The sequence below is a fragment of the Rhinopithecus roxellana genome, chromosome 19 (assembly GCF_007565055.1).
Source record: "Rhinopithecus roxellana isolate Shanxi Qingling chromosome 19, ASM756505v1, whole genome shotgun sequence".
In the NCBI taxonomy this organism is placed as follows: domain Eukaryota; kingdom Metazoa; phylum Chordata; class Mammalia; order Primates; family Cercopithecidae; genus Rhinopithecus; species Rhinopithecus roxellana.
Window position 1 is genome coordinate 19,467,841 of NC_044567.1, and position 25,869 is coordinate 19,493,709.

The window sequence follows — 25,869 nt, forward strand, 5'->3', positions numbered from 1 at the left end:
TATTTTATTTTATTTTTGGAGAGAGTCTCACTCTGTCCTCCACACTGGGGGACACTACAACCTCCACCTCCTGGGTTCAAGTGATTCATGTGCCTCAGCCTCCCAAGTAGCTGGGATTACACGTGCACGCCATCAGGATCAGCTAATTTTTGTATTTTTTGGTAGAGACAGTGTTTCACCATGTTGGCCAGACTGGTCTCAAACACTTGACCTCAAGTGATCTGGCCACCTCAGCCTCCCAAAACTACCTCAGCCTCCCAAAATGCTAGGATTACAGGCGTGAGCCACCATGCCTGGCCTTTCCTCTAATGTTAACATTTTAAATAACCATAGTATATTTGTCAAAGCTAACAAGTTAACATTGTTACAATATTATTTAACTATCAACTTTATCCAGATTTTCCACTAACATCCTTTTTCTGTTTCAGGATCTAATTTAGGATACCACCTTATATTTAGTACCTTTAGGTTTTTTAGTTTTGTTATTAACTGTGACCTTAAGCGCACCACCCAACCCTTCAGACCCTTGTCCATCTAAGATACCTTTTATCTCTGAAGTTTTGAGTTTGTTTAATATCTGTCATACAGTTGCCCTATTTTTATTTTGAGATAAATAAGACTATAAGATCTAATCAATACACCTGATCTTGTTGACAGTAAAATTTAATTTTTATCTTGTAATTTTACTTTAGTATTAAAGGAAAACTATAATAATGTTGAGTTTTGGGAAAACTCACAAGAGTTTTTTCTTCCATTTGAACCAAAAAGATAAAAAGAGAGGACTTGTATTTTTGTCACTGGTAGAGGGTCATGACTCCAGGTTCTTGGCGTTTTGAACAAAGAATTGGTCAAAATGTCCAGCAAAGAATGAAGTAACAAAAAAATGAAAGCAGGGATTTGTTGAAAATGAAAGTACACTCCACAGTGTGGGGGAAGCACACCCGAGCAGCAGCTCAGGAAGCCCAGATGTGGAATCTTCTTGGGTTCAAATACCCCCTATAGGTTTCCCATTGGCTGCTTCACGCTCACCTCATGTAACTGAAGCCGTAGCCTGCAACCAGTCTGATTGGTTGCGGAAAGCAGCCAACCAGAGGCTGATGTGACGTTACAAAGGTCACACTCCTGTAGGGACATCTGATTGGTTGCAAAAACTTTGTAACTTCACATCTGCAAAAAGCAACCAATCAGAGGCTGGGGTAAAGTTACAAAGTTGCAAATGAAGACTCCACCAGCAATCAGTCTGATTTGTTAGGGACAGCCAATTTCCTGTCTGCAGTGCTCAGGAAAGGTCAAAGGGAGTAGCCTCTGGTCTTTTTGTTACTTAGGCGTGGAAAATTAGGATTTTCCTTTCAATTTAGTTCTAGGAAGTTGGCATGAGATAGCCTTAGGTTCGGAACCTGACTCCAGACCCTATTGTCCTGCCTCATCTTCCTCTGAGAGACGTGATCCCCATAAATCTTTATGGGAGGCAGAGGGACTGAAGGTCTTTCTTCTGTAACTGCTTCATGCTGATTTGGGGCGTAGTCCCTACCTGTTGGAGATCACGGAACTCTCACCCTCTTCTGTCTAGTGGAGGGAAGGTAGCTTTTTGATGGCCAGGGGTGGTGTCTTCACCTGGAACTGGCTGGAACCTTTGTTGCATGATCATCTGAAGCTTGGTGGTCTCTAGGTGAGAGGAAATGAAATTGATTAAAAGACTTAATGGGAGTTTTGGGAGTGGATGCCTGTGCTGTTTGTTAATAGAAATTTGCTGGAGGAAAAACAAAACCTGGTCTGTTCTAGAATCTGTGTGTTTCCTTAAAGTCTTAGCACACATGACTCCATTTTGGCTTGGTTTGCTGGGGCCTAGTGCATGAATTTAGTCCAGAACAATGACCTCCCAGAATTTTGTTTAAAAAAACTCCCCCTTTTTGGTCAGGTTCTCACTTAGGTGAGAGTGCTTAAGCTCTGGAGTTTGAGGCCAGCCTGGGCAACATAACAAGAGTTGTCTCTACTAAAAATAAAACATATTAGTTGAGCGTGGTGGTGTGTGACTGTAGTCTCAGCTGCTTGGGAGGCTAAGTTGGGAGGATCACTTGAGCCCAGGAGATCAAGGCTGCAGTGAGCTGTGCTTGTGCTACTGCACTCCAACCCGGGCAACAGAGCAAGACCCTGTCTCTAAATAAATAAATTGTAAAAAATAACTTAGGTTTTTGGATTACTAAATTGGATACATTAGTGTAGCACACTTTAATTTTTATAGGAAACTGAGAAAGAAGATTGGCTTGAATGACTAGATTATTTTGAGTTAGAAATTTCTTTGAGATATTGAAGTGGAGACATCATACGGTTTTCTAAGTAAATAAATGTAAATAAGTATGTTTATAGGTTAAATTTTTTTTTTTTTGAGACACAGTTTTGCTCTTGTCACCTAGGCTGGAGTGCAATGGTACGATCTCGGCTTACTGCAACCTCCGCCTCCTTGGTTCAAGCAATTCTGCCTTGGCCTCCTGAGTAGCTGGGATTACAGTTGCCTGCCACCATGCCTGGCTAATTTTTTTTTTTCTTTTTGAGATGGAGTCTCACTCTGTTGCCCAGACTGGATTGCAGTGGCGCAATCTCAGCTCATTGTAACCTCTGACTCCCGGGTTCAAGTGATTCTCCTGCCTCAGCCTCCCGAGTAGCTAGGACTACAGGCATGCGCCACCACACCTGGCTAATTTTTGTATTTTTTAGTAGAGATGGGTGCCAAGACCAGCTCAGTTGTGGAGACCCTAACCCAGCGTTGCTAGAGGAATTAAAGACACACACACAGAAAAATTAGAGTGTGGAGTGGGAAATCAGGGGGCTGACAACCTTCAGAGCTGAGAGCCTGGAACAGTTTTACCCACATATTTATTGACAGCAAACCAGTGATAAGCGTTGTTTCTATAGATTATAGATTAATTAAAATGGGAAACAAAGGGATGGGCCAAAACAAAGGGATGAGCTGTGGCTAGTTTTCTGCAGCAGGAACATGTCCTTAAGGCACAGATCGCTCATGCTATTGTTTGTGGTTTAGGACCGCCTTAAGCAGTTTCCACCCTGGGTGGGCCAGGTATTCCTTGCCCTCATTCTGGTAAACACACAACCTTCAGCGTGGGCGTCATGGCCATCATGAACATGTCACAGTGCTGCAGAGATTTTGTTTATGGCCAGTTTTGGGGCCAGTTTATGGCCAGATTTGGGGACTTGTTCCCAACGGATGGGGTTTCACCATATTGGACAGGCTGGTCTCGAACTCCTGACCTCGTGATTCACCCGTCTTGGCCTCCCAAAGTGCTGGGATTACAGGCATGAGCCACTGTGCCTGGCCTGCCCGGCTAATTTTTGTATTTTTTAGTAGAGATGGGGTTTCACCATGTTGGCCAGGCTGGTCTTGAACTCCTAATTTCAGGTGATCCACCCACCTTGGCCTCCCAAAGTGCTGGAATTACAGGCGTGAGGCCCTCACACCTGGCCAAATTTTTTTTTCTTTCTTTTTTTTTTTTTTTAGAGAGAAACAGTCCTGCTCTGTCTCTCAGGGCTTACTGCAGCCTTAAACTCCTGTGCTCAAGGGATCCTCCTGCCTTAGCCTCCTAAGTAGTTAGGACTGCAGGTGTTTACCACCACACCTGGCTAATTTTTAAATTTTTTGTAGAGACTGTCTTGCTATGTTGCCTAGGCTGGTCTTAAACTCCTGGGCTCAAGCAGTCCTCCTGTCTTGGCTTTCCTAAGTGTTGGGATTATAGGCATGAGCCACTGACTCTCTGGGGCCTTATCATGGTTATCTTTTTGAATTACTGGTAATGCAAGAGAAAGTAAGTAGAGTTTGAGTCTCAGTTATAGGACTAATACAAGAATGTAGCCGGGTGCAGTGGCTCACGCTTGTAATCCCAGCACTTTGGGAGGCCAAGGCGGGCGGATCATGAGGTCAGGAGTTCATGACCAGCCTGCCCAACATGGTAAAACCCCATCTCTACTGAAAATACAAAAATCAGCTGGATGTGGCGGGCACCTGTAATCCCAGCTACTCAGGAGGCTGAGGCAGGAGAATCCCTTGAACCTGGGAGGTGAAAGTTGCAGTGAGCCAAGATCACGCCACTGCACTCCAGCCTGGGTGACAGAGCTAGACTCTGTCTTAAAAAAGAAAAAAGAAGAAGAGAAAAAAGTGTGAAAAGATTCTTCACTCTAGAAATCAACTAAGGCAGCTCTGTTAGCACTGCAGGACTTTTCCTTAGTTCAGCTAAAGACGGCGTTCTTGTCCGTCCCATGGCCATGAAAATTTAGGCTTGCAGACAGTTTAAAGGGTGAGTGAAGCAGAGGGTTTTATTGGGTGAAAACGGGAAATAGGGATACCCCGCAAGGACAGAGTCTCCTGCTAGAGCACTTCCAGCCCTGCTGTTCAAATCTCAGTTTCCATACAGGAAGAGGAGGGGCCAGACTCCTCCCTGCTGCAAATGGCATGAACCTCTTGAGGCTAAGCTCCAGTGGGCAGGCTGGTTGTAGTTCCTCTGGGGACCCCCTCCCACCTGGCTGTCTCATTTCCCCTCTAATCTAACAGTTGTTAGATTAAGGACACGGAGGAAGACCGATCTTAACTGCTTCCTGCTGACGGGGGCTGTTTTGGGGGAAACAGCAGTCAGAACTCCCTAAGAGGCCTGTTTAGGGGTTCCCAGCAGAAAGGGTCACCATCTGAGGCTCTGGTTGCATGACCATTTGGAGTTTGATGGCCTGAAGGCAAGAACAGACAAACCGGGTTATTAGAAAACATGCATCAAAACGAAACAAGGGGAGGGGTGAGGACAGCCGAACAATTCTGAGGCCTTTTATCAATTTTCACAGGGAGAGGGAGGCCAAAAGCCTGACTGGTAAAGAAACTTTACCCTTTTGCTGGCATGTTGGGCTTTTGGGTTCCCTTCCTCTGAGCCTAGTCCTAAGCCAACCAGTTGAAAGTTTGGGAAATTAACTCTTTCTAGTTCGGAGGATGCGTTTAAGGGGAGTGTCTTGTACAGAAACACAATTACCTATTAGTGAAGAGAGAACTGAGGAGAAAGGGGAAAAGGAGCTTTTTAAAGGAGTCCCAGAGGTTCAGGATGCATTTGAAAGGGGTACAGATTGAAGATGAATGGCTACCCATCTAGAAAGAGGGAAGCAGACCTTCCTGGTTCCCTTATTTTCCTAGCAGATACCCCGGATATATGAGGGTGAGAGGAAAGAGTGTCTTCTTTCAGTCTTCTGTCCTTGCATCCCCAAGTTCTGGCAACCTTGTCAGGTGCCACCATGAGTACCAAAGTGGCTTGCATCCATGAAGCAGGGGTGTCTAGACAATAGGAATTATTTGTTTCACCTATGTCTCTTTCCCACCTACTGTCAGTAGCCTTGGAGTTCCCTAGGCCTCATTTATGCCATGGATATTAATGAGGCCTTTATCCGTGAAACAGGAAACTTGGAGTTGGCTTAATCAGCAGGAGTCAGCCACGCTCACCTGTGATGTGCCTTTTAACCTCTGTTGTCATTTGTCTCTGCCTCAGATCCAGTTTTTTTTTTCCCTAGGGCTTTGACCCGAAATTTGGAATTGAGTCTGGGACAAAAAGGTGTTTCAGGGGGTTGCATGGACTCCTTATGTATCATAAGCCGAATGCTAAGGTCAAACTGTGGAACTGAGTCCTCCTGCAGTAAGGGAGAGGAAAATATGTCTTGTGACACACCCAGATAACTGGTGGCTCTAGTTATGCTTGCTAGGATTTGGGTGCATGGCGCTTTGCTTTGGTTAGCTCCCTTGGTCTTACTTTCCCAAAAGGAAACCTGAGTGATGGGCATCCTGTGTATTCCCATCACCTGGAAGAATTTGAAGGATAATTGCTCAGAACTAGAATATTGGTCCGGATTTTTACATTACCCATCCCTCTTGTTCTTTCTGAGGTGCAGCTGGAGATTGCTGTTTGGTTCACAGGAACAAGCAGGGTTAGTCTAAAATGTAGGTGAAAACTTAAAAACAACTAATGAGTTTCTAATTTAATGACAAATGTATGATAAATTTTAGAACATGATTTCTCTCTTTCCAGTTCTCATTTTTGTTAAAAAATCATGATAGGACTGAGTGGTTTGCAAAATCCCTTAGTCCTATACTTGACCTGATGATTTGCCTAAAGTGTAGCAAGAATAATTATGTCTACACAGGCCTTTTAGATTGGCTTTGATGGAACTCTATTCCCCAAGGAATCTCAGATAAGACCTTGAAATACCTATGAGTTGGGGGATCCTCTCCTCTTAAGGTCCCAAGATAAACTTGGAGCTTCTAGAATACACACAGATAGGCTGGGTGTGGTGGCTCATGCCTGTAATCCCAGCACTTTGGGGGGCCGAGGTGGGTGGATCACCTGAGGTCAGGAGTTCGAGACCAGCCTGGCCAACGTGATGAAACCCCATCTGTACTAAAAATACAAAAAAAATTAGCTGGGTGTGGTGGCTGGTGCCTGTAATCCCAGCTACTTGGGAGGCTGAGGCAAGAGAATCGGTTGAACCCGGGAGGCAGAAGTTGCGTTGAGCTGAGGTTGAGCCATTGCACTCCAGCCTGGGTGACAAGAGCCACAGAAATAAACAAGTAAAAAATTTTTGGCTGGGCGCGGTGGCTCATGCCTGTAACCCCAGCACTTTGGGAGGCCGAGACGGGCGGATCACGAGGTCAGGAGATCGAGACCATCCTGGCTAACACGGTGAAACCCCGTATCTACTAAAAATACAAAAAAATTAGCCGGGCGTAGTGGCGAGTGCCTGTAGTCCCAGCTCCTCGGGAGGCTGAGGCAGGAGAATGGCGTGAACCTGGGAGGCGGAGCTTGCAGTGAGCTAAGATCCGGCCACTGCACTCCAGCCTGGGCGTCTGAGCAAAAAAGAAAAAAAAAATAAAAAAGAATTTTTTTTAAATTTAAAAAATCAAAAAATTTTAAAAAAAATTAAAAAATTAAAAAAAATTTTAAATTTAAAAAATCAAAAAATTAAAGAATACTCACAGATAGTTTCCAAATTTTAGAGGCACCAGGCAGAGAGAAACATACATACTCCAAATTTTTGTTCATAGGAGTATACCTTCCTCAATTATTAAAGGCCGTAAATAGTTCAAAATGAGTTTCCTTGGCTCTGAAAAACAAAACAAGGATCAGCAATATTCCAATCAAAAGTCAAAAAGGTTGCTTTAGCTTTCTGAGTTCAGTCCATTTCGTTAACTCTTGTTTTGCTTGATATTTGTAAACACTTCAGCTCTTCCATGAGTCCTGTTCATTTTCCTTTATTAAAATGTTACAATCTCCAAAGTTGTATAAAGTCTGTATTTGAGAGCACCTGTTAAAGTCTTACAGTCTATTATAAACTATCTTCTGAACAGGATCAAAACAAGACAACCATTGTCTGTGAATAGCCAAGTGGTCAGGGTAATTACAGTCAGAAACACAGTTGGCAAAGAGGTTTGGTTATCTCCATAGTTTACAATAACTTAACCTTAATTTTGATTGATAGCATATACTGGGACATTAGAATTTTAGAAATCCCATAAAATTTTGGAACATACATCAGCATTGTTTACTAAGATATAACCTAAAGAAGATTGAACATCATTTTGGCAATTCCATGTACCTAAACGTGTCATATAATCCTGTTTGCCTTTCTTTTCCAGACACTTCAGGGGCCCTCTGAAGTATCTGAAAACCCAGATGCCAGGGAAGACAATTTTGAAACTGAAGTTTGATTTTGGGAAGGCTGCTAAATGTACACACTTGATATTACGAAATAAAATTTGAGATTACCATAAGTTTTGCCAAAATGATGACTCAAGTTCACTTTTTTTTTTTTTTTTTTTTTGGATATGGAGTCTGGCACTGTTGCCTGGGCTGGAGTGCAGTGGTGTGATCTTGGCTCACTGCAAACTCCGCCTCCCGGGTTTAAGCGATTCTCCTGTCTCAGCCACCTGAATAGCTAGGATTACAGGCACCTGCCACAATGCCTGACTAATTTTTTTGTATTTTTAGTAGAGATGTGGTTTCACTATGTTTTCCAGGCTGGTCTCGAACTCCTCATCTTGTGATTTGCCCGCCTCGGCCTCCCAAAGTGCTGGGATTACAGGCGTGAGCCACTGCGCCTGGCCCAAAAAACCTTCTATAATGCTTTACAAATTTTGCCAAAGAGCAGATTAGCACCTTAGGAAAACCTTGTGCTTTTATTTCATGCTCAATTTACAGAAAAACCATGTAATACCCTCTTTTGAATTTCATCACTATGTACACACAGATAACCTCTTTTCCAAGATTTTTACAATTCTTCCACCACTTCTTTGAACCTTCACCTTTTTCCTAATTTAACTCAATTCTGTAAGTCTAGGCAAAAGTTTACATTTCCATGCGTTCTCATAATCTTTTACTAAAAACCACATTTCACTATTCTTACTCACCTTGCATGTAAATCTATTTCTGGTAGTTTCAGTTAACTCCTAGCAATTTTTAAGTTTAAGGTAAAACTTGGTGAGTTGCTTTAAATGTGTGCTAACTGCAGCCAAGGTTTGCTTTCTTACTTAAGGGCATGGTTGATTCCACGTGTCCCCAGGCCTTAACAGTTGTGAAGCAGGCAAGACAGACAGTTTATAATCTCAAAACACTTAGGAAACTTTGGATTTGACCTGCATTTTACCATAGTCTTCAGGGCTATTTTTCTTTTTCTTTTTCTTCTTTTTTTTTTTTTTTGAGATGGAATCTTGCTCTGTTGCCAGGCAGGAATGCAGTGGCACAATCTCAGCTCATTGCAACCTCCGCCTCCCAGGTTCCAGCGATTCTCCTGCCTCGGCCTCCCGAGTAGCTGGACTATAGGCACGTGCCACCACGCCCAACTAATTTTTGTATTTTTAGTAGAGATGGGTTTTCACCATGTTGGCCAGGATGGTCTCGATCTCTTGACCTCATGATCCGCCCACCCAGGCCTCCCAAAGTGTTGAGATTACAGGCGTGAGCCACTGCGCCTGGCTAGCTGTTTTTATTTCTTGAAGATTAAAGTCACATGAACTGAAAAGTACCACAGCATTTATTTTGCCTTAAAAAAATATTACAGCCAAGCCTTTGTCTTTCTTTAGGCCAGATTAATTAGAACTCTTTTTACAGGCATCACACGCAGTACACACAAAGAGGTGGAAGAAAACCCATTTGCTGGGTGGGGCCCTTTAAGAGACAGGGCTGCTAGGAAAACATGCAGATGTCAAATCAGAAAGAAACATTCCCTAAGGCAGGATTGCTAAACAAAGACTTGCCTGGGAGTTAGAAGCCGTGCCCTTAGGATGTAAAACAAGATGGGAGGCTTGTAGCAGGAACCATACAGACATGCAAAGCACACCAGATTGGCCGCAGCCCAAGACTAGCCCCACAAATCCTTTTTCACAATTAAAGCTTTACAGAAAATATAAACAATGATAGTTGGGGGGCCTGGCCTACTAAAGGGAAAAAGATATTTTAAAGGTTAACCTGTTGATGGGTTAGAGAAGGGGAAAGAAAAGAAACAGTTTAAAAATGTCTGGGGAAGAACTTCCTTTACTTTTTCTTTTTTCTTTTTCTTTTTTTTTTCTTTTTTTTGAGACAAAGTCTTGCCCAGGCTGGAGTGCAGTGGCACGATCTCGGCTCACCACAACTTCTGCCTCCTGGGTTCAAGCGATTCTCCTTCCTCAGCCTCCTAAGTAGCTGGGACTACAGGTGTGGGCCACCATGCCCTGCTAATTTTTGTATTTTTAGTAGAGACGGGGTTTCACTATGTTGGCCAGGCTAGTCTCAGACTCCTGACCTCTATTCTTACGCAAGTGGTTCCTTCACCAGGGAGAAAAGTTTAATTTCTGTCTCACAGAGTTGAAACCCCTTGGCTGGGTAAGGGGAAGGCTGCCCTGATGTGTCTGGGAACCAGTCTATTGGCTGTTCCCAGCCAATAGATAGGCTGTGTGGGACCCTTGGGCCATGCGTCCCAGTCCTGACATGGAGGGGAGAGTGGCTGGGACCTGCTGCTCCCCAGTCCCTCCTGAAAAAGTAGCAAAAGACGATGAAAAGGCCCCCGACCCCCAGGAGCAACGGGGTGGGGGTGCACTTTCCCATAAGCTCAGAAGTCCAAGGATGAAAAGGCTTAGAAACCACAGCTAGAGGTTTTGAGTTCCCATTTCACTCACTTTTCTCAAGCCCCATGCTGGGTGCCAAAAAGTTGCAGGACTTTTCCTTAATTCAGCTAAAGACGGGATTCTTGTCCGTCCCATGGCCAGGAAAATGTAGGCTCCCAGATGCTTTAAAGGTGGGTTAAATCAGGGTTTTATTAGGTGAAAAGGGAATAAAAGGGGAAACAAGGATATTCTGCAAGGCCAGAGTCCCTTGCTAGAGTGCTTCTCACCCAACTGTTTGAATCTCAGGCTCCACACAGGAAGAGCAGGGGCCAGGCTCCTCTGTGCTGTAACAGGTGTGAACTTCATGAGGCTCCACTTCAGTGGCCAGGCTGGTTGGAGTTTATCCAGGGACCCCTCCCACCTGACTGTCTCATTAGGACAGTTCTCCTTTGGAGATGACAGAACCAAAATACACCCTGGGAAAAGACCAGTGAAAAGAGGTCAAAAAGGGCAAATCTAAGTTTAACATAACAATTTAAAAGCAATATATTTTGAATATTGGATTAAATATTTGCTTCCTTTTGGTAATAATTTTTTTTTCAACTTTTTTATTGAGATGGTGTCTCTGTCACCCAGGCTGGAGTACGGTGGCACAATCTTGGCTCACAGCAACCTCTGCCTCCTGGGTTCAAGTGATTCTTGTGCCTCAGCCTCCTGAGTAGCTGGGACTACAGGTGCACACCACCATGTCTGGCTAATTTTTGTATTTTTAGTAGAGATGGGGTTTCGCCATGTTGGCCAGGCTTGTCTCAACCTCCTGACCTCAAGTGATCTGCCTGCTTTGGCCTCCCAAAGTGCTGGGATTATAGGCATGAGCCACCACTCCTGACCCCTTTTGGTGATGATTCTTGCCTTACCTAAACTATAGTTAACCAGATTGTTGCACATGTACAATGAGAACAGTTATACCAGAAGGGAAATTTTTTTTTCTTTATTTCCCCCATCGTATTCGTTTTATGTTGCACTGATAAGTTACTGTATTATATTATTTTATATGTGTGAGTATCTTGGGTATTTTAACTATTCCCTTTAAATTTTCTTGAAAATCAGAAGTGGTGTGACTAAGATTTGTTTTTCTTTCTTTCCTTCTTTTTTTTCTTTTTTCTTTTTGAGAGAGTGTCTCTGTCACCAGGCTGGAGTGCAGTGGCATGATCTTGGCTCACTGTAATCTCCCCCTCCCAGGTTCAAGTGATTCTCATGTCTCAGCCACTGGAATAGCTCCCATCATGGCCAGCTAATTTTTTTTTTTTTGGTATTTTTTCATAGAGACAGAGGTGCACCACGTTGTCCAGGTTGGTCTCAAACTCCTGGCCTCAAGTGATCCTTCTTCCTCGGCTTCCCAGAGTGCTGGGATTACAAGCATTAGCCACTGCCCCCAGCTGGTTACTAGATTTTGATTATTGAGCTTAGTTCAGTAGTTTCATTTATCAGAAAATATGTTGCCATTCTTGAAAGTACTGCTATGGAACTAATAAGACCAAGCTTTTATGTAGATTTTATAACTTCTAGGTATTTGTAGTACTGGTATTTGTGTTACTGATACTTTTTAATTTTCTGGAAAAAACAGTTTTAAAAGTACTTCATGTATGACTGGAACATAAGGAAGATAAAATCATACCTGATTTTACCACCTAGAGATCATCAGTGTTTTGGCATATTTCCTTTATTATTGCTTCTCTGCATTTTTACTGTATAGGCAGTCTATAGTATAGTAGTTAAGAAGGGATTTTCTAGGATGAAACCCCTTGGGTTCAGATTTCTGTTCCACCACTTATTAGGCTGTGTAATCTTAACAGATTGCTTGATGTCTCTGAATCTTGAGTTTCACATCTATAAATTGGGGATAATAAAAGTAGATATTATTGTTCCCTGTATGCCAAGTACCTTGCTAAGTATACTATGTGTAAAATCTTACTTCTCCTGACATCTTTACTTAAGAAGTACTTAAAAGTGCCTTTAAGAGGATCAAATGTAATTTACCTGGTATAGGAGTTTTATATAATTCCTTTTTTTTTTTTTTTGAGATGGAGTTTTGCTCTATTGCCAGGCTGGAGTGCAGTGGCACAATCTTGGCTCGCTGCAACCTTTACCTCCCAGGTTGAAGCCATTCTCCTGCCTCACCCTCCCAAGTAGCTGGGATTACAGGCATGCACCACCACACCTGGCTTGCTTGCTTGCTTATTTATTTAATTATTTATGAGATGGAGTCTCCCTCTGTCTCCCAGGCTGGAGTACAGTGGTGAGACCTTGGCTCACTGCAACCTCCACCTCCCAGATTCAAGCAATTCTGCCTCAGCCTCCCAAGTAGCTGGGACTACAGGTGCCTGCCACCACGCTAATTTTTGTATTTTTAGTAGAGACGGGGTCACACCATGTTGGCCAGGCTGGTCTCGAGCTCCTGACGTGATCCGCCCGCCTTGGCCTCCCAAAGTGCTGGTATTACGGGTTTGAGCCACGGTGCCCGGCCTAATTTTTGCATTTTTAGTAGAGATGGGGGTTTCATCCTGTTGACCAGGCTGGTCTTGAACTCCTGACATCAAGTGATCTGCCTGCCTCAGCCTCTCAAAGTGTTGGAATTACAGGCCTGAGCCACTGCGCTGGCCTGTGTATTTCTTAACATTCGTTTCATAGAGTATATTTAAACTGTTATTAAAACTTATTTCTGATTAAACTCATTAGTCCATGTCTGATTAATTTTGGCATATAATGTATAAGATGTAATAATCTAACTTGGCTTTTTGAAGTGGAAAACCTGGAAGTGGGAAATAAGTTTTGCATTCTATTTCAATTCTGATAAAATGAAGGCGTACTTATGCCTTTGGAACTGCCTTATATTCTTTTTTTTTTTTTTTTTTTTTTTTGAGATGGAGTCTCCCAGATTCAAGCGATTCTCCTGCCTCAGCCTCCCGAGTAGCTGAGATTACAGGCGCCCACCACTACGCCCAGCTAATTTTTTGAATTTTTATCAGAGATGGAGTTTCATCATGTTGGCCAGGCTGATCTCGGCCTCCTGACCTTGTGATTCGCCCACCTCAGCCTTACAAAGGGCTGGGATTACAGGTGTGAGCCAGCGTGCCCGGCCGTAACTGTCTTTATATTCTATGGGGAAAATGGTGTGGTGGATTAGCAATGTCTTTCTTCCACAGGTATAAGGGGATGGTATTGAGAAGACTGTTACAAAACATTCATATGTATAATCCCAAATTTAAACATTGTTCCAATATTGCATTTTTTAAATTTATTATTTTTATTTTTCGAATGTTCCAGTATTACTTTTTGAATATTCTGTTGAAAATACCATTAAAAAAATACCATTTTTATATGAATTCAGAGTAAAATTGGTTTGTGGATTTTTCTTTTTCTGTTCTGTTTACTATTAGAATTATGTGAGCATCAAAACAAATTTAAAAGTTTCTTTTCTGCTTTGAAGTTTGCAGATACCTATAAAACTATCAGGTTCTGGCTGGGTGCAGTGACTCATGCCTGTAATCCCAGCACTTTGGGAGGCTGAGGTGGGCAGATTGCGTGAGCTCAGAAGTTCGAGAATAGTGTGGGCAACATGGCAAAACCCATTGTCAAAAATACAAAAATCAGCTGGGCGTGGTGGCACATGCCTGTAGTCTCAGCTACTTGGGAGGGTGAGGTGGGAAGATCCCTTGAGCCCAGAGCTCAGGAGGTCGAGGCTGCAGTGAGATCTGGGCACTGCATTTCAGCCTGCATAACAGAGTAAGGAGACCTTGTCTCAGAACAAACAAATAAAGCTATCAGATTCTAAAACATGATTAGAAGTTGTTACTCTTTCTAATTACTGTCTAACAAGAGATAACATTCCCACCTCTTGAGTGAGTTTTAGTAATTAATTATTTAGTCTACTGTTGTTGGACTTTAGTAATTATTTAGTCTACTGTTTAGAACTTTCCAACTTTTTATTTTGAAAAATGTAAAACTTATTGAAAAGTTGCAAGTCTAGTAAAATGAATAGCCATTATACCTTCATGAAAGCTTACCAATCCATTAACTTATTGCTCTATAACATATGTTGCTATGCTACATAGACACTTTTTTCCCCTGAACCATTTGAATTAGTTGCAGAATCATGACCCTAAATACTTCAGTATGTATTGCCCAAGAACATTTTCCTGCTAAGCACAATATAATCGTGATAGGAAATTTAGCAGCAATATAGTATTCTTATCAAATATACAGCGTCAGATTTTCTCTAATGTGTTTTTTTTTTTTTTTTTTTTTGAGATGGAGTCTCACTCTGTTGCCCAGGCTGGAGTGCAGTGGGGTGATCTCGGCTCACTGCAACCTCCGCCTCCCGGGTTCAAGCAATTCTCCTGCCTCAACCTCCTGAGTAGCTGGGATTACAGGTGCACGCCACCATGCCTGGCTAGTGTTTTTGTATTTTACTAGTAGAGACCGAGTTTCACCATGTTGGTCAGGCTGGTCTTGAGCTCCTGACCTTGTGATCTGCCCGCCTCAGCCTCCCAAAGTGCTGGGATTACAGGCGTGAGCCACCGCGCCCAGCCAATAATGCCTTTTAAAGCTGGAATTTTTTTACCCAATCTGGGATTCAGTCAAAGGCCATACATTGCATATTGTTGCCATGTCTCTTTAGTCTCTTCCAGAACAGTTCCCTGTGTATTTTTTGTCTTTAATTACGTTTTGAAGAGTCCAGGCCAGTTGTTTTACAGAATTTCTGTTTTGACAGAAAATCCTTCTTGTTAGATTTGTTAGTGTGGAGTTATAGGTATCTAAATAGTCCATAATTACAGGGCAAGGACTACAAATCTGTAGTCCCAGCTACTTAGGCGGCTGAGGCAGGAGAATCTCTTGAGCCCCAAGAGTTTGAATCCAGCCAGGGCAATGTAGTGAGAAAGACTCTGTCTCTTTAAAAAAATTGTTTTTTTGGCCGGGCGCGGTGGCTCAAGCCTGTAATCCCAGCATTTTGGGAGGCCGAGACGGGCGGATCACGAGGTCAGGAGATCGAGACCACCCTGACGCGGTGAAACCCCGTCTCTACTAAAAAAACACAAAAAACTAGCCGGGCGAGGTGGCTGGGGCCTGTAGTCCCAGCTACTCGGGAGGCTGAGGCAGGAGAATGGCGTAAACTCGGGAGGCGGAGCTTGCAGTGAGCTGAGATCCAGCCACTGCACTCCAGCCTAGGTGACAGAGCGAGACTCCATCTCAAAAAAAAAAAAAATGCAAGTTAAGGCCGGGCATGGTGGCTCACGCCTGTAATCCCAGCACTTTGGGACGCCGAGGCAGGCGGATCACGAGGTCAGCAGATCGAGATCACCCTGGCTAACACGGTGAAACCCCGTCTCTACTAAAAATACAAAAAAATTAGCCAGGCATGGTGGCAGGCGCCTGTAGTCCCAGCTACTCGGGAGGCTGAGGCAGGAGAACGGCGTGAACCCGGGTGGCGGAGGTTTCGGTTAGCCAAGATCACGCCACTGCACTCCAGCCTGGGCGTCAGAGCGAGACTGTCTCAAAAAAAAAAAAAAAAAAAAAAAAAAATTGTTTTTTTAAAGATAGCCTGTAATATGATAGTGGGTAGTTATAGGTATCTAATTTGACAGTCCTACTTCCCCTCCTCATCCTCAGCTTAAAAGTAATATTTTAGGAGAATGTCTTCCAGTGTATGCGTGGAATTTAAAATAAGAACAAAAATCTTTCTACTTTGCAAAGTTGTAACACTTACAGATTTTGAACTGTGATATTAAACTTAAAAAATTACTGCTTCACCCCTGTCTTGCATTTACCTTTCTGACACCTGAGAATAGTCACAACTCTTATTTTTTTTAACTTGCTTTTTTTTTTTTTTTTTTTTTTGAGATGGAGTCTCGCTCTGTCGCCCAGGCTGGAGTGCAGTGGCGGGATCTTGGCTAACCAAAACCTCCTCCCGGGTTCACGCCGTTCTCCTGCCTCAGCCTCCCGAGTAGCTGGGACTACAGGCGCCTGCCACCATGCCTGGCTAATTTTTTTGTATTTTTAGTAGAGACGGGGTTTCACCATGTTAGCCAGGGTGATCTCGATTTCCTGACCTCGTGATCCGCCTGCCTCGGCCTCCCAAAGTGCTGGGATTACAGGCTTGAGCCACCGCGCCTGGCCAGCTTGCATTTTTAAAATTCACACGAGCAATGTTAATTGTAAGCAAAATAAACTAGAAAATTCTGATAAGGAAAATGACAAAAATAAGTCTTATATAAGTCCTAGCACTTACATAGAAAAACTGTTAACATTTTGGGTCAACACTCTTTCAAACTTGAAGGAATGTAAGTGCTTGTGAGAGAGACATTACAAGAATTTTTGTATCGTATTGTAACTCTGTGTTGTAGTTTGCTCCACAAGCCCCCAAAAGTGGCTACAGTATTAAACAGTGAAAGCATGGAAAAGTAGAGGTACCATATGAGCTTATTAAAAGGAAACAGCTGGAAGGAGAGGCTCTTGTCTTACCAGTCAGTATTTAAATACTTATTATATACTGTAAATAATTCTTAATGGTTATATCAATTACTTTTTTTTCTTTTTCTTTTTTTTTTTTGTGACAGAGTTTGCTCTTTCGTCCAGGCTGGAGTGCAGTGATGCGATCTCAGTTTACTGCAGCCTCTGCCTCGGGGGTTTAAGCAATTCTCCTGCCTCAGCCTCCTGAGTAGCTGGGTTTATAGGTGTGCACCACCATGCCCTGCTAATTTTTAAATTTTTAGTAAAAACGAGGTTTCACCATGTTGGTCAGGAACTCCTGACCTCAGGTGATCCAGCCGCCTCCGTCTCCTAGTGCTGGGATTACAGGCGTGAGCCACCGGCCCAGCCTGTTGAGTGTTTTTATTACGAAAGTGTGTTGCATTTTATCAAATGCCTTTTCTGTATTTATTGATTTGATTGTGGGTTTTTTCCCTTCATTTTGATAAAGTGATATATTACATTGATTTCTTTTCATATGTTGAATCACCCTTGGATTCCTAGAACAAGTGCCACTTGCTCAGAGTGTATAATCCTTTTAACATGCTGCTGGATTTAGGTATTTTTGTTGAGGATTTTTGAGTCTGTATTCATAAAGGGTATTTGGTCTGTAATTTTTTTCTTCTTGTGATATCTTCGTCTGGCTTTGTGTCAAGGCACTACTGGCCCATAAAATGAGTTAATTCTTTAAATATTTGGTAGAAGTCTGGCTTGGTGGTACATGGCTGTAGTCCCAGACTTGGGAGGCTGAGGCTAGAGGATCACTTGAGCCCATGAGTTTGAGTCCAGTCTGGGCAACATAGCAAGACCCCCATCTCTTTAAAAAAATTGTAGAAGTCATGAGTGAAGCCATCTAGTTCCAGGCTGTTTCCTCTGACAGTTTTCTGATTACTGCTTTATCAATGTCTTTACTTGTTGAAATTAGATCTAGGTCAATTTAGTCTGTTGAAATGTTCTGTTTTCTTGAGTTAGTTTTGGTAGTTTGTGTGATTTTAGGAATTTGACCATTTCATCTAGATTACCTAATGGTTGTTCATATTATTCTCATATCCTTTTTATTTCTGTAAGTTTGGTAGTAACATCTCTGCTTTGGCCAGACACGGTGGCTCCCACCTGTAATCCCAGCACTTTGGAGGCTAGGGCAGGCGGATCACGAGGTCAAGAATCTAGACCATCCTGGCCAACATGGTGAAACCCCGTCTCTACTAAAAATACAAATACTAGCTGGGCATGGTGATGCATGCCTGTAGTCCCAGGTACTCAGGAGGCTGAGACAGGAGAATTGCTTGAACCCGGGAGGCAGAGATTGCAGTGAGCTGAGGTTGCAGTGAGCCAAGGTTGTGCCACTGCACTCCAGCTTGGTAACAGAGCAAGACTCCATCTCAAAAAAAAACAAAAAAAAAACAAACAACACCAAATCTCTGCTTTCATTACTGATTTTAGTAATTTGAGTCTTCTATCTTTTTGTTCTTTTCTGTTTGGTTAATAGGTTTGTCTATTTTGTTTCAAGAGCCAACGTCTTGAAAGTTGGCTTTGTTGATTTTTCTGTTTTTTTTTTTTTTTTTTTTTTTTTGAGACAGGGTCATCCAGGTTGGAATGCAGTGGTACAATCATGGTTTACGACAGCCTCAACCTCCCTGGCTCAAGCGATCCTCTCACCTCAACTTCCTCCCAAGTAGCTGGGACAACAGGCATGTGCCACCACACCCAGCTAATTTTCACATTTTTTTGTAGAGATGGGGTTTCCCTCGTTTGCTTAGGCTGGTCTTGGACTCCTAGGCTCAAGTTGTTTTCCCACCTGGGCCTGCCAAAGTGCTCGGATTACAGACCTCACCACTTACTGAGCCACTGCGTCCAGCCACTTTTCCTTTTTATGGTTTATTTTTTTCTGTTTTTTAAATATTTTCTATTTCACTTACCACTGTTCTGCTAGCATATTTTTGTAAGTTTACTGGCCATATGTAATCTTATTCTTTGAATTGCCTATTTATGGAACCTATTTTTTATTATTGTTTTTGTAGAATGCTCTATGTATTGTGGCATATGTTAACAGCACCAGGACCTCTGAACAATGTTGAATAATAAAGGTTTCTTTTTGGTTGTAATAGAAATGTATTTCACCATTAAATAGGATAGTATGGTTAAAAAAGTTTCTTCATCTTTCTAGTTTACTAGGAATAAGTAATTGTGATGTATAAGTTTCCTAAAAACATATAGTGGTATATCCATACAATAGGATACTACTTAGCAATAAAAATGCTCACAACAGGCCTGGCGTGGTGGCTCATGACTCTAATCAAGCACTTAGGCAGGCTGAGGCTGGCAGATCACTTGAGCCCAGGAGTTTGAGACCAGCTTGGCCAACATGGTGAAACCCAATCTCTACTAAAAATACAAATGTGTAGGTAAGCCTGATTCGTCCTATAATCTCAAACTTCTTGCTGATATTTCTCAGTCTTATTTATCATTTCAGTTATTGGTATAATTACATGTGTGTGTGTGTTTGTGTGTGTCTGTTGAGGGAGGATGTAGTAGATAATATAATCTCTATCAATTCGGTGTAAAGAAGCAATTTTCTTTCTCCAGAGGACTGCACATTTTACTAAATTGGCTGTTTTCTAAGCCTGAACCCTTTGACTAACAGATGTAGGGAAAAGGGCTTTATAATATTAAATCAATTGCTTAGGACTAACACTGTCCTTTTTTTGTGAAAATCTGAAGGTTCTTAAAAGATGGAATACTATGACATTATCCTTGTTGATTCAAGGAGCATTCCTCAAGTAATACTGAATGTGCTGTGATTATCAGTACCTTCCCCCATCTTCTTTTTGTTGCTCTTGAATAATGTTATTGTCAATTATTTGACTATGTTTTGCAAATTTGGAACAGTTACTTAATTCTGAAAATCCTACTTTGGTCTGAGATTTTAAAATAAATTATATTGGATTTTATTCTTGTTTTATCAGCTTTCTTGGAGATGTATGGGTTTATGATTAGATAAAGTGATGCCACCCACAAAAATTATGTATGCCTTTCACATTTTCTTTTTTTTTTTTTTTTTTTTTTTTGAGATGGAGTCTCGCTCTGTCGCCCAGCTGGAGTGCAGTGGCCAGATCTCAGCTCACTGCAAGCTCCACCTCCCGGGTTCCCACCATTCTCCTGCCTCAGCCTCCCGAGTAGCTGGGACTACAGGTGCCCGCCACCTCGCCCGGCTAGTTTTTTGTATTTTTTAGTAGAGCCAGGGTTTCACCGGGTTAGCTAGGATGGTCTCGATCTCCTGAGCTCGTGATCTGCCCGTCTTGGCCTCCCAAAGTGCTGGGATTACAGGCTTGAGCCACCGCGCCCGGCCGCCTTTCACATTTTCAAGTGTAAATAGCCTAATAAGTGCTAGGCTTCTCTGGTCTACTTTTGTGGAAACAGGAATAAATTAGATCTCATTGGCTGTTGATGTGATTGTTAGTTTCTTTTTATTGTTTGCTTTATTAGGAAGCATATGGTAAATTAATGATATTTTCCTCTAAGAGCAGATTAGATAATTTAAAAAATGTAATCTAATAGACTTTTTAAAGAAAATTGTATACGCTGTTTCATAGTACCTTTAAAAAACTTGTTAACAAGTATTTATATTTTAAAAACCTGATCTAGGCTGGGCACGGTGGCTCACACCTGTAATCCCAGCACTTTGGGAGGCCAAAGCGGGCAGATTACCTGAGGTCAGGAGTTCGAAACTAGCCTGGCCAACAGTGGTGAAACCCCGTGTCTACTAAAAATACAAAAATTAGCTGGGCATAGTGGCACACACCTGTAATCCCAGCTACGTGGGAGGCTGAGGCAGGAGAATTGCTTGAGCTCTGGAGACTGAGGTTGCAGTGAGCCGAGATGGCGCCACTGCACTCTAGCCTGGCCGACAGAGTGAGACTGTCTTCAAAAAAAAAAAAAAAAAAGTCTGATCTATGGTTTATCCACTTATATTAGTCCTACATTTTGTTTGGGTATTTATATATGTGTATTTAGCAGACTAGAAGAATTATGAAGTCTAGGATTGCTGTGAAAGCTCCTTGCTGCTGTTTCTTTCCTGTAGTTTTTTCATGACAGCTATTAAAAATGAAAAGACCTGGCCGGGCGTGGTGGCTCAAGCCTGTAATCCCAGTACTTTGGGAGGCCGAGACGGGTGGATCACGAGGTCAGGAGATCGAGACTATCCTGGCTAACACGGTGAAACCCCGTCTCTACTAAAAAAAGTACAAAAAAACTAGCCGGGCGAGGTGGCGGGCGCCTGTAGTCCCAGCTACTCGGGAGGCTGAGGCAGGAGAATGGCGGGAACCCGGGAGGTGGAGCTTGCAGTGAGCTGAGATCCGGCCACTGCACTCCAGCCTGGGCGACAGAGTGAGACTCCGTCTCAAAAAAAAAAAAAAAATGACATTTCTTTGTTAGTTTACATTGACGGCTCTGTTGTAGCAATATTCTGAATAGGTGCAGGGCAACCAGGATGGTGCTAATTTTTATAATAAAGTACTTTTAGGAACTTTAGTGTGTATGGAAAAGAAGCAGGTATGCACTGGATGCTGTTAACTCTAGTTTAACAGTGTAATGATGTATTTCAGAGTTGTCTTTTGAGGGTTCTCGTGTACTTATGTATTTTATTTTTTACTTTTTCCTGTCTTCTAACAATCCAAACAATATACATAGATGTTATTGGATCTTCAGGTAATGTGAATTCTTCACCTTTATTCTTTTTAAACAGTTATTTTGGTTACTTTGCATCTTTTGCCTTTTCATATACAGGCTAGAATCAGTGTGTTGATATCTACAGAAAATCCTGTTGGACTTTTGAGATTGTGTTGAATCTATGAATCATTGAATTTTTGGATCAGTTAGAAGAGAATTACCTCATAGCAGTATTGAGTCATTCAGTCTATGAATATATGTCTCCATTTAATTAGGTTGACGTTTATTTCTTTCACCAGATTTGTATTGTTTTTGCTGTATAAATTCTACCCACATATTATTAGACTTATGTTTACTCAGTTTTTTCCCATTGCTATTTTGTACATTTTTGGGATTTTCAGTGTACACACTAATATTGTCAGTAAGTAGAGACAGTTTTCTTTTTTTCTGTTACGTATGCCTTTTAGTTCTTTTTCTTGCCTTATAACACTGACTAGAACTTCTAGTACAGCATTGATTAGGAGTGATTAGAGTGGATATCATTACCTTCTTTTTTAATTTAGTTTTTACTTTTAATTTTTGTGGGTACATAGTAGGTTTATGTATTTATGGGGTACATGAGATGTTTTGAAACAAGCATGCAATGCAAAATAAGCACATACAAAGAATGGGGTATCCATCCCTAAAAGTGCTTATCCTTTGAGTTGCAAACAATCCAGTTATACTCTTTAAGTTTTTTAAAAATGTACAACTATGGAACACTGTACAGATTTGCGTGTCATCCTTGTGCAGGGGCCATGCTAATCTTCTTATTCCAATTTTAGTATATGTGCTGCCCAAGCAAGCACCCTTTATGTTATTTCTAATCTTTAGAGGAAAGCTTTCAGTCTTCAAGCATTAAGTATGATGTTAGCAGCAGGTTTTTTGTAGATACCTTTAATAGGTTAAGGATGTTCCTTTCTATTCCTAGTTTGAGTGTTTTATCATGAATGGATGTTGTCAGTTTGATTTTCTGCCTCTGTTTATATTTCTTCTTTAGTATGTCTAGAATCGAGTATGACAATGATTTTCTAATGCTGAACCAGCCTTGCATTTCTAGATAAATCCTGCTTGATTGTGCTGTGGTGTCATTTTTATATATTGCTGAATTTAATCTCATTTTGTTGATGATATTTTGCTTTTATGTTGATGACTTTTGCTTTTATATTGGTCAGAAATCTTCAGTTTTTGTCAGTTTTCTGAAGCCATCAATGTCATGATGTTTTCATAAAATGAATTGAAGAATTTATGTAGAATTGGTATTATTATTTTCTTTAATATTTAATGGAATTTGATAGTGAAACTGTCTAGGCCTGTAGTTTTCTTTCATATACATATTACTAATCAGGTTACTTTCTTGAGTGACTTTTTGGTAGTTTTTATCTGTCAAAATAATTTGTCCATTTCATCTGTGTTGTCAGATTTAGGAGCTTAAAGCTGTTCATTGTATTTCCTCATCTTTTTAATGTGTATAGGGTCTGTAGTGATACACTCTCTTTTGTTTGCATTATTGGTAATTTATGTCTGCTTGTTTTCCTTTGTTAGTTTGGCTAGAGGCCTTTTCGTCTTACTGACTTCCTCTGCTTCCTCTGAAATAACCAATTTTTGACTTGAATTTTTTTCTCTATCGGCCTTTTGTTTTCTATTTCACTGATTTCTGTTCTGTTCTTTAGTATTTCCTTCCTTATATTTACTTTTGGTTTAACTTGCTTTTTTCTTTATATATATATATTATATATAAAGAAATATATATAATAAATATGTATAATAATATACATATATTTATTTATTTATTTATTTATTTATTTTGAGACAGAGTCTTGCACTATTGCCCGGGCTAGAGTACAGTGGCGCGATCTTGGCTCACTGCAACTCCCGCCTTCCGGGTTCAAGCGATTCTCCTGCCTCAGCCTCCCCAGTAGCTGGGATTACGGATGCCCGCCACAACCCCCAGCTAATTTTTTTGTATTTTTAGTAGAGACGGGGTTTCATGTTAGCCAGGCTGGTCTCGAACTCCTGACCTCGTGATTTGCCCACCTCAGCCTCCCAATGTGCTGGGATTACAGACGTGAACCACCATGCCTGGCCTCTATATTCTTAAGATAGAAGCTTAGATTATTGATTTGAGTCCTTGTTTTTTCTAATACAGCAGTTAGTACTATAAATTTTCCTCTAAGCACTGCTTTAAGTGTATCCTACACATTTTATGCTGTATTTTTTTTTTAATTATGTTTTTTGAGACGGAGTCTCACTCTGTCACCCAGGCTGGAGTGCAGTGGGGTGATCTCAGCTCACTGCAAGCTCTGCCTCTGAGGTTCAAACCATTCTTCTCCCTCAGCCTACCGAGTAGCTGGGGCTACAGGTGTGCCCTACCACGTCTGGCTAATTTTTTAGTAGAGACAGGGTTTCACCGTGTTAGCCAGGATGGTCTCGATCTCCTGACCTCGTGATCCGCCTGCCTTGGCCTCCCAAAGTGCTGGGATTACAGGCGTGAGCCACCACAGCCGGCCTGTATTTTAGTTTTTATTCAGTTCATAAGCGTTTTCTAATTTTCCTCAAAACTCCATTACTGACTCATGAGTTAGTTAGAAGTGTGTCATTCACTTTCCACATGCAGTCATGCACCATGTAATGATGTTTTCAGTCAATAATGGACCACACATACAACCATGCTCCCGTAAAATTATAGTAACTGTATTTTTACTGTACTTTTTTTTTGTGGGGGGGGGGGGGATAGAGCTGTGCTCTTGTTGCCCAGACTGGAGTGCAATGGCACAATCTCAGCTCACTGCAACCTCCGCCTCCCAGGTTCAAGTGATTCTCCTGCCTCAGCCTCCTGAGTAGCTGGGATTACAGGCGTGTACCACTATGTCCGTCTAATTTTTAGTGTTTTTAGTAGAGGCAAAATTTCACCATGTTGGCCAGGCTAGTCTTGAACTCCTGACTATGGATAATCCACCCGCCTTAGCCTCCCAAAGTGCTGTGATTACAGGAGTGAGCCACTGTGCCTGGCCTCTTGTTTTTTTTAAGGCACGAGGTCTCACTTTGTTGCCCAGGCTGGAGTGCAGTGGCTATTCACAGGTATGGTCAGAATGCACTACAACCTCAATACTCCTGGGCACAAAGTGATTCTCCTGCCTGAACCTCCTGGGTAGCTGGGACTGTAGGCACTCACTACCGTGTCTGGCTTTCCCCGTTTTTAATAACTATATTAGGATGTTGTCCATTTCGTCTGTGTTTTTCAAAACTCCACATTGTTAAAGATATTAACTCTTATGTAAGTTTCAAACTTTTTAAAAGTGTATCTTATTATTTGAGATAAGGTCTCGCTCTGTCACCCAGGCTGGAGAGCAATGGCACAGTCTGCTCACTGCAGCCTCCACCTCCCGGATTCAAGCAATTCTCCCGCCTCAGCCTCCCGAGTAGCTGGGACTACAGGCATGCACTGCTACACCTTGCTAATTTTTGTATTTTTAGTAGAGATGGGGTTTTGCCATGTTGGCCAGGTTGGCAGGCTGATCTCAAACTCCTGACCTCAAGTGATCTGCCCAGCTTGGCCTCCCAAAGTGATAGGATTACAGGTGTGGGCTACCTCGCCCGGCCCTTTTTTTTTTTGAGACAGAGTGTCACTGTGTCGCCCAGGCTACAGTGCAATGACACGATCTTGTCTCACTGCAACCTCTGCCTCCTGGGTTTAAGTGATTCTCCTGCCTCAGTTTCCCGAGTAGCTGGGATTACAGGTGTCTACCGCTGCACCCGGCTAATTTTTGTGTTTTTAAAAGAGACGAGGTTTCTCCATGTTGGCCAGACTGGTTTTGAACTCCTGACTTCAGGTGATCCACCCGCCTCAGCTTCCCAAAGTGCTGGGATTACTGGCGTGAGCCACCACGCCCGGACTTTTTTTTTTTTTTTTTAAATTCTTGCAGATGTAATTCCTGCTTTCATACCAAGTTTATCTGTTTTTTATTATTTTTTGTGTCTTTTACTGTGTTCCTTCCTCTCAATTTTTCTTTTTTATATTGTCAAATATTTTTTTTCTTACTGCTTTGCATGTAGATCATAGATAAGTTTCTTCATACTGGTTACAAAGAAATTTACTCATATTTCCTCCCAGTACTTGTATAGTTGCTTTTTTTATATTTGTGTATCTGATCCCTGTGTAATTCTGATGTTCAGTTTGAGGAAAAGGTATGATTTTTCTCTCACATGGCTATTAAGCTCTCCTAACAACACATTTTTATCAAATCAATCTTTTCCCCATTGATTTGAGATGCCTTTTTAAGCCACTTAGCAGTTATGTTTATGGTAAGATATGTGATAGGCATATAGCCTTTTTTTTTTTTTTTTTTCCAAATGGATTGTCAAGTTTTCTCAACCTTTATTTCTTCTCCTTTAACTGTGTGTGTTAAATTCCAAGATAGACATACATGGGTTTGTTTCTGGGTCTTTTAGGTTATTAATTTCCTTGTCTTTTTGTTTTAGTATTTTACTCTTGTGATGGTGATAGTATTGTGTTATCCTTT

The 25,869-nt window shown here is 41.8% G+C and overlaps 1 protein-coding gene and 1 pseudogene across 3 annotated transcripts in view; one reads left to right on the plus strand and one right to left on the minus strand.

Annotated features, from left to right (window-relative positions):
* TAOK1 (TAO kinase 1) overlaps positions 1-25,869 on the plus strand; it is a 175,632-nt gene that overhangs the window by 43,012 nt on the left and 106,751 nt on the right. The gene's annotated exons all lie outside the window — the stretch shown is intronic.
* LOC115894974 lies at positions 22,055-22,155 on the minus strand (annotated as a pseudogene).